The sequence below is a fragment of the Pteropus medius genome, unplaced genomic scaffold (assembly GCF_902729225.1).
Source record: "Pteropus medius unplaced genomic scaffold, Ma_sr-lr_union100, whole genome shotgun sequence".
Taxonomy (NCBI): domain Eukaryota; kingdom Metazoa; phylum Chordata; class Mammalia; order Chiroptera; family Pteropodidae; genus Pteropus; species Pteropus medius.
The window spans coordinates 23075100-23091713 of record NW_024342471.1 but is presented as its reverse complement, the minus strand read 5'-3'; the positions used below and the strand labels follow the sequence as shown (position 1 = coordinate 23091713).

General features: G+C 49.9%; 1 pseudogene; it reads left to right on the top strand.

Annotated features, from left to right (window-relative positions):
* Positions 1-2612: 2612 nt before the first annotated feature.
* On the top strand, positions 2613-2728 carry LOC120604137 (uncharacterized; annotated as a pseudogene).
* Positions 2729-16614: the final 13886 nt, after the last annotated feature.

The following is a 16614-nucleotide window of genomic DNA, read 5'->3' as shown; positions in this document are numbered from 1 at the left end:
TACGAGCTCAACTAAGGGCCTACTACTATTACTAAAATGTAAAACCCTAACACAGGCAAGTAGGGGGCCGGGGGATATTAAGACTGGCATGGGGAAAGGCATGGAAATTACGTTCCGGTGGGACCGGTTGCAGGCAAGAGGTGGTGGTGTCAGAAATATTTGCAGAAACGGAGCCAGATGCCCCCTGCGTATTCCCTGACTCAAAAATAGTTTTCAGAAATTGCTTGGTCCACAGAAATGTTAATTGAACAGGGTATTTGCATTGACCCTGTCTGCATTCGTCGCACGAGCCTCCTCAGGTGCTCCCCAGCTCCTGTGACTGTCTCTTGATCTATCGATCAACAAATGCAAGCGATTGTCTGTAGCAAGCGTTTTCCCCCTGACAGAATCCCAAGAAAACAACATCGAAGGAAATAAAGAGCCTGTACCTGGGATCCCACTGATTCCAACTGTTTTTTGGGGGGGGTTCCCCATGATCCCAGATTCTGTTAGAGCCTGATTATCTCATTAAAATTTGATTTTAATTTTCTTCTTCCCTCACTCCTCTTTTTCCTCCTTCCCCCTTTCTCCCTCCTCCTCCTCTCCCTCTTTCTTTCTTTCTTTCTTTCTCTCTCTCTCTCTCTCTCTCTCTCTCTCTCTCTCTCTCTCTCTCCTCTCTCTCTCTCTCTTCCTTCCTTCCTTCCTTCCTTCCTTCCTTCCTTCTTCTTCCTTCCTTCCTTCCTTCTTTCCTTCCTTTCTTCCTTTCTTCCTTTCTTCCTTTCTTCCTTTCTTCCTTTCTTCCTTTCTTCCTTTCTTTCCCTTTTTCTCTTTCAATTTAAGGCTGTTTTCCCCTTTGTTTTTGGTTGCTGGCAACCTGGATGGTAGCATATCTCCTTTCAGCCTCTAGTTTTAGCAAGTTACTGGTTTAAACCTTGAAATAAACATCTTTAAGCAAGACTGATTAAATTATCCTTATAATGTGTCATGCGTTTTGCTAGGTACCGAGTTTATAGAAGTGATGACATCTGCCCTTTTCAGATCTTCCTAAATGTCAAACTAGAATCTTCAAGCTAGAAACGTCGAGCTCGAACCTTCTCAAGGAGCAATGGAGGTCTACAAGTGTGGCGGAGGGCGCTGGGCTTTATGAGTCCACCTCTATTATTTAAACAGCCTGTCCTTATAACGATGGTTCGTTGGTGATAGCAAAGGCCCAAACTGGTTGATCTAATGACCAGAAAGAAGTAATGAAAACAAAGAGGTGACAGCATATGATAGCAATTCACATTCATGGCTGTGGAGATGAAGTTCAATTCTTGTCTTATGAAGTCTTCTTTGGTAGAGGGGGGCATGGGACTCAAGAAGTTGGTTTCTCTAGCCCCTCTAATACAAGTCTAGCTTTGTTTTAGAATCAAAAAAGATGTGCTTTTTTTTTTTTCTGCCCCTCCTGACCGTTCTATAGAAAACAGCTTTGTGAACTCGATCCTAAAGTTCTCCTATGTCATCTTCTCAAACGAATGTGCATAGAATCGTCTGAAAGTCCTGATAACATGCAGATTCTAATGCGGTAGGTCTGGGGTGGGACCTGCGATTCTGCACGTCTCACAAGCTCTCAGATGATGCCGAAGGCACTGGCCCGGGTACCACGTGAGGAAGAGAGGAGCTTCCACCACAGTTTCTCAAAGTGTGGTCTGTGGACCGGCGGTGCCCACATCACGGGGGCTTGTTAGAAACCCCCAGTGGGGTTTACGCTCACCCCAGGCCTACCGAGTTAGAATCCGCATTTTAGCAAGACCTTTCTGAGGTCCCCCGCCCTGCTCTCGCGGTTCTCAGGCACCGTAAAGTTTACGAAGTTCTGTCTTTAAGCAAAACCCAAAGACCGCCTGAGTCAGAATCGCCTGCACTGGCCTTCGGGCAGCTGCACTTTAAAGTTAGAAGGTTATCCTTATAACCTCCGTCCACCCGGGGGCAGGACCTTCCATCTGCAGTGACCGTGACAACAGCCCTCCTGTCATCCTTCCTAGTTTAAACTCCTCAAGCCAGAGACAGTGCGCGGAGGCCGTCACGCAGGGAGGCGTGAGAAGCGCCTTCTGTGATGGGAACAGGCTGGTGGGGATGTTGTCAGCTTGTGAAGAGGAAGGACCATGGGAAAACTTACCTGGAGGACAGGTGTGGGCACCGTGGCGTGAAAACGAAGGTAAGTCGCCGAGGGGAAGCGGCCGGCTTGTGAAGAAAACAAGCCCTGAGAGGCGGTCCGTGTGTCGTTAGCATTTGTCCTGAAATAAAGAAGTTCCATCTCGCTTTTCTCTGTAATGAAGTGATTCTTCCCCGGGGACTGCAACGCTCCGTCTAAGTGCGCCTGGCATTTGGCTTCCAAGAACATGCTCGGCTGAGTAAAGGGTGTGTGTGTGCGTGTGTGTGTGTGTGTGTGTGTGTGTGTGTGTGTGTGAGGGAGAGAGAGAATGAGAGAGAGATTGAGAGTTCAGAAATATCAATGACGCCAGCAATGTCTAGTAGGCAAGTCAGTACATTTAAAATTCACCCAGGGGGACATGGTTCCATAGTGGAGCGGTGAGCATGTCTGCTTTACACGCAGAAGGTCCTGGGTTCGCGCCCCAGTGGAGCCACGGTCCACGGTCTATGGCCATGCCACACTGAACACGCCTGATGTCTGATCTCGGAAGCTAAGCAGGGTCGGGTCTGGTTAGTACTTGGATGGGAGACCACCTAGGAAGACCAGGTGCTGTAGGCATAAATAATAATAAGTAAAAAAAAAATTCACTCAGGGGCCAAAGCCTATCTTAAAAACTTTTAGGTCCAATTGGTGATATTTACAATGAGAAAATACGTTGTCATAAGTACCGAACCAAGGAAGTCTTTATTTCCCGTGGAGTTACCTTAAGAATATAAATTGGACCCCCTGACTCTCCAAGAACTGGAATTTTTGAAGAAAGCCTAGAAGGCATTGGTCTGCGAGCTCCCAGGGAGGCCGAAGGGCTCTGCCCATAACTGCTCTGTGCTCACAGTTTCGGGATAGAGGAATGGACGTGCTCGTTTTCTCTTTCTCTCTCTCTCTCTTCTCTCTCTCGCCCTGTCTCTCTCTCCCTCTCCCTCTATCTCCCTCATGTTACAGCACAATCAATATGAGGAAGAGGAAATTAATGCAGCTTTAGTGTGGGCTCCAACCTACATTACATTTTTTTTCCCTTCAGGACAAGAGGAAAACATGGCTCAACATGACCTGTCTGTTCAGTGGTTTTTGCTTTCACGATGCTCCAGAGAGAAGGGACATGGAAAAACAGGCCTGCGGTCCCATTCAGGGGGGCCCGTGGCGGCGATCTGCTCATTCACTGAGGCTACACAGGTCATGAAGCTGGAACCCCACTGTTGCGGGTGTGGAAATGACCATCCCATGAAGAGAGACAAGGCTACATCATCCAGGTTGGTTGTCACCACACAGGGAAGAGGGCTGTTTGCTCTGGCCAAGGAATTTAGGGGACACATCGCCTCTGGACACTCAGGTTCAAAAATATCTCTAGGCCCAAGTGGTACAACAAAGTCTCTATTTTTCATACTCTGTCGCCCATTGCTTCGACTGGACAGTTTTCCTGTTTAACCAATAACGGTGGCCGCTCTGCAGGATTGAGCTCGTGGGATGGGATCGGGGGCTTTGACACAAGTGGACGCAGCCCCCTTTTGTCCGGGGCTTGCAAACTCCCTTCGTAAGTTTTCTTCAGAGTTCCTTAGCTGCTTGGAAACACCTAGACGGAGTGGAGCGTTTCTTTTAAAATAGCTTGGCTTCGACTCTGAGCGTTAGCATTTTTAACACCACAGTGAAAAAGCGTCATGATTTTTTTCCCCCATGTAAAAATGTGGAGTGACTCCTAGCGTTAGAAGCGTTCGATCAAAAAAGTCATGTACAAGAATAAATAATCCAACCAAAGACTGAAAACAAGACAAATGATAACATTGCGTCGATCTCTGACGTGACGGTGAATAGACGGGCGTGAAGATGATTCTGGTCTCCTTCAGGCACGGTTTTTCCTGCCTTCTCTCTGAGCCTGAGGCCAGCTCCCTGCAGGCGGACGCTCTGCGTCGCAAGCAGAGATGTCAGCTCTTCTTCGCTGGGTGACGTGAACCCTGGGCAGCGTCAGGAAGTGTACTAGATCCTGCCCTTCCATGTCTCGGCTGGCCTGACTGGCGGGAAAAATGCTGCCGGAGAAGCCTGATAACTTCTCTGAGGGGAGGGGATCACCCCACATTGCAGTAATTCAAGGAAGCTGCCTCTGAGCCTGGAAGGAAGCCGAGGGTCTCTTCACCGCCCCCCTCCCCCCACCCCCCGCCGATGAGGGAGTGGGGAGCCCCTGAAGCGGAGGCCTCAGAAGGCTTTGAGATTTAAGGGTAGCGTCAGAAGCGTCTGGGGTCAGTCTCTGGGGAGGTGGGTCTTTGCCCTTTTCTGTCTCTAAGAAGATAAGGCGATATTTTATAAGCATCCATAAAGGGAACGATGGCATCCGTAAGAGCTATTAAAAAGTCCTAGTTTGCAAGATTTCCTTTTCTCTGAATTAGCTATTAAAAATTAAAGAAAAAACAGTCGAGTCCTCTTTCGCTATTAGAAATCGGCGCAATGCCATGAGTTGAAGTTGGCAAGTCGCAAAGTCATCCATGATTTCTGAGGGTTAGAGGTCAAGGCCATTCGGAAGGACATAAGGGAAGAACCTTCTCTTGGGATTTGGGTGCATTTATTCTGTACCGATTAAACAATCACACAATTATTGTGCACCTACTGTGTGTTCCACATTCCATAAACTTTGAATCTACACTTTCATCTTTGCTGCAAGTCCCAAGCCTCTTTGCAAATGCTGCTTCACTTTATGGGTAGAAATCCTGCAATCTGGAAAGCAGAGCTAGTGTTTGTGGCGGGGTCCCCATCCCTGAGGCCGTGGACTGGTATTGGTCCGTGGCCTGTTAGGAACCGGGCCGCACAGCAGGAGGTGAGCAGCGAAGCTTCATCTGTATCTGCAGCCGCTTCCCAGCACCAGCATCACCGCCTCAGCTCCACCTCAGATCACCAGGCACTAGATTCTCATGGAAGAATGTCTCCAGTTATGGGAAGTTAAAGCGTGAGGCCTGCGTACCTCTTGGTCTGTGTCTTGTGACTTGGCGCCCATCAGAGCTTCCCTCAGTGCATCTGGAGCCTAGGTGTGTTGTCTGACCCAGTCCGTGGGAAGTCCTCACTGACCCTGAGGACCGGGAGGGGAAGGGGTCTCTTTCTCCATGAGAACCAGCCTACTTCTTGTGAGCCAATAAACCCACCTTCCTTAAAAGTTTAGTGGGTTAAATATGAATCTATACGTTCAGGTTTGCGGAGGAAGCAATTCTTGGAAAAGCTTCTATAATTCAACTTTATTTCTGCCTGCACCCCCACCCCCAGATTTGGACCGGCTGGTAGAAAATTCCTCCTCAGTTTTCCTGGCACCCAGCCCCTCCGCTCTGGCTTTGGACAATGGTTCTGGGCTTTTCTGAATTGTGGGTAGGGGAGAAGCCTTCTTGGTCATGGGTCTGAGCAGATTATGGCTGAGGTGGCTGAAAGTCTTGTAGGCTGTTTGTTTTCTGCCATGTAGTTCTCTTGAGGAGATGAGTAGAAAGTGAGCTGCCTGCTTCAACGGTGGGGGAGGGGAGAGGAGAGAAGAAGCAAGTTCATGTCGTCGGAATGTTCTCCCAGCACACGGGCCGGCCACCGACGGGCGGGGAGGGCGTGGGGAGGGCAGGCAGACTCGGCCGTGTTTCAGAGGCCCACACACCCGGTTCCCTGGCTTCCCCATCCGAGTCTAAGCTTCGGCACCCAGCGCCACGCTTCCTGCTGTGTGCACCGCCATCTCTTCTTACTGCTGCAGCTGGGGCTCGTAGGACCGACATGATGAGTGTGTACGTCACCTCGGAAACAGTTCCCATGGTGCACTTGGAAGGATTTCTCTCATAATCCAAGGGGAATATAACTTCGGGAAGAATCTGGCTCCTGAGGGCATTTGACAGGCGGTTGGTCTTCTTCCTGGTACTTGGATGACACTGTAGGGCGGGTGAGGGAGCTTTTCCTGCACCTGCTTCCAGCTTGTCCACGAGGAGCCGGTCTGCCCTGTGGCTTTGCAGGTTCTTGGAATGTGGGGTGGAGCGAAGGATCCCCTGATCCACTCCTAAGTGACCCTGGATGAGTGAGCGGTCCTATCTGCCTGCCTTGTCCACCTGAAGAGTTAGAATGCTCTTCAGTTGGTTTCGAAATTTGCTGAGCATTCGAACCGCCTGGGATGCTTGTTAAAAAAACGTTACGATGTCTTCCTCCTCTGTCACTAGGGTTTCCGGTTCCATTTTTGACCAGTGCCACAAGGGGTTTTGATGTCGGTAACTGCTATTCTGCCTTTCAAGTATTATTATTTAAGTACAAATACACTTTGGGCCTTTACAAACCATCAGGTGCCGCACTAACGTGAAGAAAAAGTGTGTTCTCGATATTGTCATTAGGGGTGACTGACCTCCCACTGCCCATTGTGTTTTTAATGCGGCCGCTAAGTTTGAGCCAATCGGATGAGTCTTAGAGTGTGAGGTTGCTATTTACGTTCCCAGCCTAAAAAGTCACAGTCACTGGAATCATTTTCATGGAGCTTTATTTTCCTCCTCCTCATGTTTCCTGAATTACCGAGTGAATGCACGTTTGCTTAAAAAATTGCCAGCAGTGCTGCCACGTGCAGAGCAAGGGCAGAAAGACCTCTCTCCCCGCCAGCTCCGTCTTTGACCCCCTGGATCCCATAGGATGGGGTTGGAGCCCCCACATCCATCCTGATTTTTATCACAATTTCTCCAGGTGACACCTTGCTCTGGAATGACTTTTCGAACATTGCCGTCACTCGATCCCAAAGAAGAATCTGATTTTAACCCATCTTTTAATTTAAAATGCCCCGGATTCCAGATAGGAATCATTAAACACTGGCCACGGTGGTGTCACCAAGACTCTCTTGGTGCCGATGGAGTTTCTGACGTGTGGATCCCAGATGGCCCGCTTCACACCATGGCTTCGGAAGAGGGCCGGATGCCCTCCTCTCCAGAGCCTCTCTCTCTCTCTCTCTCTCTCTCTCTCTCTCTCGTGAGTGAGAGGAAGAGAGGAGGACTTCCCAGCCTCGGGTCCGAGAGACTGAGCGGGGGCCTCGGGAGAGCACTGGCCGCTTGGCTTCTGTGCACTGGAACTGCTTGTTGAATATGCACAAGCCTTCGGTCGCTGTGCGCGTAGCGTGGGCGAATGGCCCGCCAGCAACGAGTGCTGGAGGTACACAAAGCAGGGCTTCTCCTCGGGAGCCCCGGAGGTACCTTTTGTGCAACGGGCAAAGTCAGAGATGAGTCACGCTCTCTGCTCCAGGCCACTCTGTCCTAGCCTTGCTGTCTGTGTGAAGTCGTGAGCTGCGCAGGCTGCAGCTGAAGGGTCAGGATGCTGAGAGAACCAACCCCTTGATTACTGAGAGCCACCAGCCAGGCAAGACTTTTTGCAACACTTTCTCATCACAGAAGGAATACCTGTCTATAGTCGTGACTTTTAGATGATTCAGAGCTGCTGCAACCACAGAATCTCTAGACCTGATCTTGTCACCTGGAGATGACGATCATTGCCGCCAGGGTGTGTGTGTGTGTGTGTGTGTGTAAAAAGCGCCGCGAGCTTCTGTGTGTGCATACATACATTCTTTTAAAACAAAATTGGGGTCATACCATTCAGCTCTGTAACTTTCATCTCTGCCATGATATGTCATTCATACCTTTCCATTTTTTTAGTATAACTTTGCATTTTTTTTTGTTATTTCGAAGCAATAAAAACGTATAAAAGTTGCCTGTGCGGTACCGAATTCTTTTTTCCAGAACCATTTGAGAATAAGCGTGTCTCTTCAGGCCCAAATATCTTAGAAACAAGGAAATTCTTCTATATCCCTATTATTTAACCATAAAAATCAGGCAATGAATACTGATGTGTCACTACACCTGGCAATCCTCAGATCCTGTTCAAGTTTCATGGATCGTCCCGATAATGTCTTTTATAATAGAAGGTTCCAGGTCGAAATCATACGTGGCACTGTGTTGTCACGTCCCTTCAGACTCCTTCAGCCGAAGACAGTTCCTTAGTCTGTGGCCGTCCCTTGTGAGGACGACAGGCCGGTGTTTCATTTGGGAGCACAGCCCTCGGTTCGGGTTTGTGTGATGTCGCCTCGTGATTGATTTCAGGTCATGCATCTTCGCCACAGGGACGACACAGCGATGCTGCCTTGCATCCTAGCAGGTGGCACACAATTGAACTTTGTCCCATCACCGATAATGTTCCCTCTGATCGTTAGGTTATAGTAAGTCCTCACTTAACGCTGTCGATACGGTCTTAGAAACTGACTTTAAATGAAACAACCAATTTGACCACAGGCTAATTGATATACACCAGAGTTTAAATTCTGATGGCATATTTCCGGTCACCAAAGCATCACCAAGCTTCAGAATAACGACCCAAAGCACTTTAAACATTGAACTAAGTGTGAGCTGTACATACGTTCAAGAAAGGTTCAGAAGGCCAGGTCAGATAATTCCACACGACCTGCTTGTTTTAGTGCAGGGTGGCAGGTGGCCAGAGCCTCCACCAGAGCTCAGGGTGCCCGTAGGATGCCCGTCCCTCGCAGGGTGCACCCACACCCGCACCTGCACTCACTCAGACCGGGGCGCCTCATGTGCACATCTCTGGGACGTGGGAGGAACGAGTGGACAGAAAAAACCCACGCAGACGTGGGGCACCGCGCCAGCTCCGCTCAGACGGCGGCCCCAGCCGGGGATCGATGATCTTTTTCTCTCATCCGTGTTCTAATGAAACCTCCTTGAATGAAACGTCGTTATCTGAGGACCTGCTGTGTCTCACGGTGTCTCCCAGGCTCATGTGCTGTAGTTATTCTGTTCCCCTTTGGAATTAAGAGGCGTTTTATGGGGAGAGGTTTTGAGACCGTGTAAATATCCCGTTTGTCACCGAACTGCTTGTCCGTTTGTATCTGTATGGACTCCTAGATTTCTACTGTATAATCCGTTACTATCATTATTCACTTAAATGCTCAAGTTGTCCTCTGTTTGGTCAGAGGGAGCCCCTTCGGTTTGGCTTCAGTTTTCTTTAAACGTTCTTTGAGCACGTTCTTACACAAAACGATGTTCCAGGCTCTTGTACTTTTTCTACGCCGGCAGAGGAAACAGCCCTTTCTCTAAAGCTCCTGTTTCTTTCAATGGCTCTCGGTACATAGAAGCCAAGATCTGGGAGCCGGATGTACTCACTCCTGAGCCTTGTCAGTGGACAGGCCGGGGAGTCTGTGCATGTACAGCACACGCGCAACTATCCTCATTTGTTTATCATTACCTGTCATCTAGCTGTCTGTCTATCTGTCTGTCTATCTATCTATCTGTCACCAGCTCTGTCTATCATCTAATGCCGATGCGTCGTGTGATGCGGTGATGAGTCGCGATGCGATGCGTCTCGATAGCGATAATGGTGTTGTCTTGTCGCGTCTTGATATGATACGATGCGATGCGTCTTTGTCTTATCGCGGTGATGAGTCGCGCGTGCGTCTGTTTGTCGTCTTGTCAATGGTCGCGTCGTCTGATGCGATGATGTGATCGCAATGCCGATGGATACGATAGATGCCGTGGTGTACGTCACGGTGGCGATAGTGCTGATAACGTCAAATGCTTGTCGTCACGTCGTCGATAAGTGATGATGCCGTCGCGATGCGATAACGATCACGTCGCGTCTTGTCGTCGTCACGATGGTCGTCGCCGATAAATGCCGATAATGGGTGATGGGTCGATAAGTCTTGATCATCATGCGATGCGTCACCCGTCGTCTTGTCTTGTCTGATTGATCGTCTGCGATGCGTCTCGATAAAATAGCGATGGCGATGGCGTGCGTGATGCGATGCTGATGCGTCGTCTGTCTGATCGCGATAAATCGCGATGCCGATGCGATGCGATCGCGATATGATAGATTGATGGTCACGATAAATAGATCAAATGCAATACGATATCGTCTCGCGATGCGTCAGGTCCGTCAGTCCATCCATCAAAATCCATCCAAATCCATCCATCCATCCGTCCATCATCAAATCGCCACCACCCACCCTATTAAAACCGTTTGTCTATTTTCAGTCCAACAGCACAGGTGTCATTTCGTTTTCTCTTTTTCCATGTCTGTACCTCACTTCTCTGAAAGTGGAAAACCAGGCTCACGAGGTTCTTACTGTACTGACCCGCCAGCCCCTCTGGACGACACCATTCTCCGGTTCTACCACTGCCCCTCCCCCGGCACGGACGCCCTCCTCACCTCACTCGGTCCCACGTGTCATGCTGGGCTGTCCTGCGAAGCCCCCACACCGACCTGGATGCTTTCCTCAGCCCACCGGGACTCCAGCCCTGGCACGGGGCAGCTTCCCCCACACGAGCTCCCTCCTCGCCGGCTGGGCCTTCCGCATCCCAAGGCAGGTTCCCGTCCACGTGGACGTCTTTCTCGCTCTTCTTGAGCCATAGTAATGCACTGACCCATCTTTCTTACACACACACACACACACACACACACGCACACACCCGTCCTGTATGTATGTTTCATAATGCTTTCATTATATGGTTTATCTACGGACTCGCTTTTTCTTTTGTCTGTCTCCCCATTTTGAATGTAAGTACCATCACTGAGTGACTCTGTGTCTCTTGTCACGTCAAGTCTCGACATAGCAGCGTTCAATAACTAATTATCCACTGATGGACAATATGCTGAAGCCACTCGCCCATTTTCACAGGGTCAGATGGCCTTTGAGAATGACGTTGACCACTTCCTGTGGCAATCATTCTTGCTGCTTACAAAACTTTCCTGGTTTCTCTTCCTTCCAGGCACGTGGGTAGGCCGTATGACATGTATAGGGCTCAGTGACATACCAATAAAATGAGAGCAGAAGTGACATGTGTCGCTCCCACATGCAAGTGAAGACACTTTCAAAACCCGTGTGCAATACGCTTTGTTCCCATCTCTTCTGAAATACCTTCATCAGTCCAGGGACAGAGTCACGGTAAGCACGGTCCCCTTGCTGACCTGTGCTGGGCATGGAGTGTGGGCAAGAAATAAACACATGATGTGTTAAGCTTTGAAGTTCATGTTTTATTGTCTTTGCCGCCGCATGCCCCTGACTGCACCGATGAAATCCTGCTTAAATAAAACAAACAAAAACATGACATCTTAGTTCATAGAAACATTTCGCTTCTGCTTGCAAGAAATAGTTTGCAGATGAGAAGAGCAGAATTTGGACTATGACCTTTGTGGGAGAGAAAAGCAAAGAAACTACTGTGAACTGACCCCCAATTTTCTCTAGGCACGAAGATCGTTCCGGCAGGGCGGTGTTGTAAAGCCCTATGAACACACACTGGAGGCCTGTTCAGGACAGGTGGGTGATGAACTGTACGACCTGCCCAGCCTCTCATCTCCTTCGCTGACTTCTGTGATCATCAGGATGATGAAGTACGGCCAGTTCATTAAAATCCCTCTTGGAAGACTGACCCGGGGCTCCTCACACGCCTCTGTCTCTGTGCTGTGCCTGAGTGATAAATGCCTAAATCATCCTCGACGTGATTTGGAGCAGAGGTCAGGTGGTCATGCCTCCATCTGGTGGTGTGTGTAACCAGCTCGCTAGCTTCGACTCTTATCTTCTCAGGTTTCTTTAATTCATTCACTTATCTGCCTATTGGACCTTTTAAAGGATCTGGCGAGGGGGACCGGTGAACGTGGCGAGGGCTGACCGATGATAGAGATGACCGTTTTAGTTGAGGAGGGGGGCAGGAAAGTTGTGGTTGAATGAAAAGCTGACACTTTCTGTCATTTTCTGTCATTTTCTTCCTTTGTCTTCTCTCCAAAATGAAAGCTTTCCATTTTCTAATCAATAGGGTTAGAACCCAGAGAGTGGCAGTCAGCTGGCTAGGTCTTCGCCCTTCCCAGGCTCAGGCCTGGGCCGGCAGCTGTGGGCAGGGACCGATGGACGGAACAGCGCTTACCCACTTTGACGTGGCCTTGTTACAATTCCGATTCTTTTTCAGTCGGCCCCGGGTGGGGCCCGAGGCTCTGCATGACTGATGAGATCCACGAACCGATAACGATGGTGCTGGTTCCGAGGCCGCACTGTGAGCACAGGAAGCGAGGCTAGACAGCCCCTGCTCTGATGGAGGTCACCCTCTTGAGGGGGAGATGGGGTGAACCCAGAAAGTTGAAGACAGAAGCACGGGTGTCGAAGCTGAACCTAAGGCATCAGGTTTTAAGCAGCACCTCTTTTCCAATGGGACCGCAGCTCGGGCTCCCAGGAAGTGGGTGCCAAGACGGAGTCTGGGTGTAAAGTCTTTATGAGAGATCAACCCATAGAAAGAAGGGAGAGGAGACAGAGATGAGCAGAATCTATACCTTCACTCAACAAATGTACCTATTCGCCCACCTGCTGAGTGTGAGGGATGCAGAGATGCAGAGATGAACAGGACTCCTGCAGTGGCTGCCCGGAGCAAACGGAAGTGTGAGTGGACTACGGAGAGGAAGGAAAGGCTTCCGGATACTCTGACAAGTCACGTCCAAGGGCAAGAAGAGTCTCGCTGGGGAGATTATCATTAAGAAGCCATGCGCCCCTCTGCGTGTGTGCGCGCGCATGCTCGTGCACATGTGTGTGCGTATGAGTAACTGAAGAGATATTCGGGCTGGAGAAAGAATGGTTTATCCAGCACCTGGACTGGCCTATTCCGAAATAGTTTGGGGGCACGAGGTAAAACCCCACGAATTGGTACTGGCTGTGGAAGGTGACTCTGGGCTGGCCCCGTTCTCTGCTCAGAATTGGTGAGGGTCGTTTGCCAGGCCACGCTTGGCAAGTGGGCGATGAGATTTCTCAACCCGCTTCCGCTGCCTTGAGTGTTTGCATACCCCAGTGTTGACTTTTTACCCCTCCTTCCAGAAGAGCAGAGTCATACATTTTTAATTGGAGTTTCACAGCCAAAGAGCAAACTGGCTTGCTGCCCAACTTCTGGGTGAAGATGTCGAGAGAGAGAGAAAACCTCACCCTCTGTCCCGCTGGCAGCAAATGAAAACAAACCACTTTCCCCCCCTCTCCCAGCTGCTTTCTTTCCACATGCGGACTCTATTTAAAGCGTTGGCTCCTTCACAGGTTTTAAGCCAAGGGATAGAAATCTACTGGCTTAGCCTTTGTCTTTCTCTGGCTAATTTAGGCTGAAAACGCTTGTAGAACTCACTGTTGTCTCCCCAATCTCCTCCGTGCTCCACGTCTGGTTCCTGGCAAGTTCAAGAAAACAGTAATTATTTGTTTTGTTGTTGGTGTGTGTGTGTGTGTGTGTGTGTGTGTGTGTGTGTGTGTGTGTGTCGGAGGGGGTGGTTAAGGCTCCCTAAAGCAAAAGTCAGCATCCAGAAACACATGATGACATTTATTTCTCATTTTAAAGTCATCTTAAAAGAAAAAAAAGGTCTACTCTACCCACACGGCCAATAGACAATTCTGTGTTGAAACGTTTGTTAATTCAATTGTGATAGGTAAACTGGTTCCATTGTAGCACAAGAGGAGAAAATAAAAGCAAAGAAAAAAATGCCAGCAGCTGTCATATATCTTGTGAAAAGAAAAAAGTGCCCGTGTCCAGATAGTAAATCCTACCTGCTTTATTAAATAAATGTAGTATTTAACTCAGGGAAGGAGACCTTTGGAATATCTAGAAAATCTTGCAGGCTGTGAAATGGAATAAAGATCGATTTATGTGGAAGTTCTCTTGTATATGCGTTTTTCTTGACTCTGACACAAAGAACAGTAACCAAGATACAAGATTCATTTTCAAAGACCAAGAGAAGGAGTCGAGTATTGGGAATTTGGATGTTTTCTCTCTCTTACTTAAAGCAAAAGAAGGATCATAGGGTTTATTGGATAGCCAGAAGTTCGTGCGGTACAGACGTTGCAGAGCTATGTCAGGGGCCTGGGGCAGAGACGGTCACACGGTCGGTGTGCGAAAATGGTAGCTATTTTGTCTAATCAAGGATTCGCATCCATGGTTTTGACTTTACAAGTTGTGTTTCGTACCCTGCCTTAAACCAAAGGTACTTTAAGATTGCCCTATTTAGTCATGATTATTTCAATTGCGGATGATAGAAACCCAAACCAAACCGGTGTAACTGAAAAATCTCTGCTCAGGAAACTAGAAAGTTCATGGGGTAGCTGGCCCCAGGTATGGCTGGATCCAGGTTCTTACGTAACAGCAACAGGATGTTTACTGGATCCCTTGGCTCCAATCTGTATGATTGACTTGATTCTAGAAAGGCTCCCTCTTGTGGTGGCCCCAAACAATTTCGGGCTCCGTCTTCCACTTAATACTTTCTTCACCAGGGAAAGCATTTCTCTTTGAAAGAGCGCCCATAAGTTTTAGGGATTCACTTTAGTTGGGTCAGCTGAGCACAGGAATACAGCCCGAACAAATCATGATGGGGTGATTCTGAGTGGCACAATCCACCCCCTCTCCCAGCTGCAGATGGAATCACCCCGCCAACCAAACGTCTTGGACTGAGAGTGGGGGAGGGGCCCCAATGAAAACGGGTTGTGAGTACTCAAAAGGGGGAACGAAAATAACAGAGGTCGCCGTCAGCGGCTGACATAAATTCTGGGACCTTAACTTCATCCACCTCCTTCCCTCCTCACCTTTCACCTTTTCTTCTCCATTTTTCTCTGTTTTTTTTTTCTTCCATTTTTTCTTTTCTTTTTTACTCATTCAATAATGATTTGAAGACTCGCCATATGTGAGTTCCCACGTATGTACTAGAAATACAACAGACCATTCCAGAAACTGACAATTTTACTGGCTCCATGATTTGACAGCGAGATGCACATTCGCTGACTCCTTATTAAACCCACACGTTGGATGCTCACCCCTCTGGGCTGAGCCCGGTATCAGGCACAGATGGCGCAGAGGACGGAGGAAGAGCACGACTCCGACTTTGCCTGGGAAAGGAGGCGCGGTCACGTGACGCAGGACACCCCGGGGCTCGCGGTATATTCGGCGCTCGCGCAGAGGGCTTTGGTGGCCCGGGGCTGAGCCGGGCGGCGAGCGCGCGCTCCGGCTCGGATCTGATCTTCCAGGTGATGCTCGCGGAGGGCGCGGCTTGCCCGAATTTACCCCGGGAGTAAGTGATGGAGCCTGGCATTCCGGCCCCCGCGGACCCCCCACTCCGCTGTCTCGCAGGTCGTTTTCGGCCTCTCTGCATCGATAATTTTTGTTGAGTGAGCAAATGTTTATGACTTTAATATATATTTTTAAAAGATGTGCTGTATACGGAAAACCGTGCCAGGCATTGGGATGCACCAATGAAAAGGACAGGCGTGGCCTCGCCCCTTATTGGCCACTGCTGGAGTGTGAGCTCTGGACCAGTCACTCAAGGGTCACCGGGATGCAAGAGCCGAGGCGGGAGCAGGCCGAAGACCCAAGGCCTGCCCTGGAGGGGTGGCAGCGCAGGAGGTGACCGACAGGTCTTTGTAACACGCCAGGCCTGCAGGTAAGTCAAAAGAGGAAGGTCATTCCCCAGAGACTGTCTCAGAGAGCTGCCCTCCCCAGGACGGCCTCGGGGCCCGGGCCTGCAGATGTTCGCGAGGTCTCTGGTTCTCTGGGCTGCGGGGTAGAGGTGGAGCAGAGCACCCCAGACAGTGCGACTTCTGGGAATGGGGGGTGGGGGTGGGTCCTAACCCGGACGTGTGAGGAGGCGCAGATGACGGCGGAGCCCCAAGCGAGCCCGGCGGATGGCCTCAGCCGGGCGTTTGGGCCGCTCCCGAGGAAGGGCGGGGAATTTGTCCGCTAGGGCTGCCGTGCGGGGTATCATGGGCTGGGAGGCTTGAACACGGACATCTATGTCCTCACCGTTCTGGAGGCTGGAAGTCCAAGGTCAAGGCGCCATCAGGGTCGTTTTCTCCTGAGACCTCTCCTTAGTTTGCAGGTGGCCACCTTCTCGCTCTGTCCTCCCGCGGCCTCTTCTCTGTGCAGGTGTGTCCCTGTGTCTTCCTTTCCTGCCAAGGACACTAGTCCCATTAGATTAGCGCTCTATCCTTATGACCACATCTGACCTTAATTATCTCTGGAAAGGCCCGATTTTCAATTACAGGCACATGGGGAGGGGTTTGGCTTCAACACCTGAATTGTAGGAGGGACATAATTCAGTCCGTAACAAATGGCATGCTGTGTGGAGACCCCCCGATCTATTTCAGTAGGGATACGTTAAAATGTCGGGGTCACATTATGTGGCTTTGATGTGACAGCACTGAGACATGTGTCTCTTCCACAGTGTGACTCCTGGAGTACTGACACCACCTAGACCAATAAGGGCCAGGCAGGTGACACGCATATGGGACGAAAAGGGTGGACCCAGCAGGGGCCTCTTAGCCTCTTCCATCTTCCCGCCCCCGCTGGAGACACGGCCACAGAGGAACATTTCTCACAGCCCTGAAACCAGCAGCACAAGCGCAGTGGGAAGGGACGTGGACTTTTGACTTTGGTTCGTGATGGGGAGAGGTATGGACTGGGACACATTGG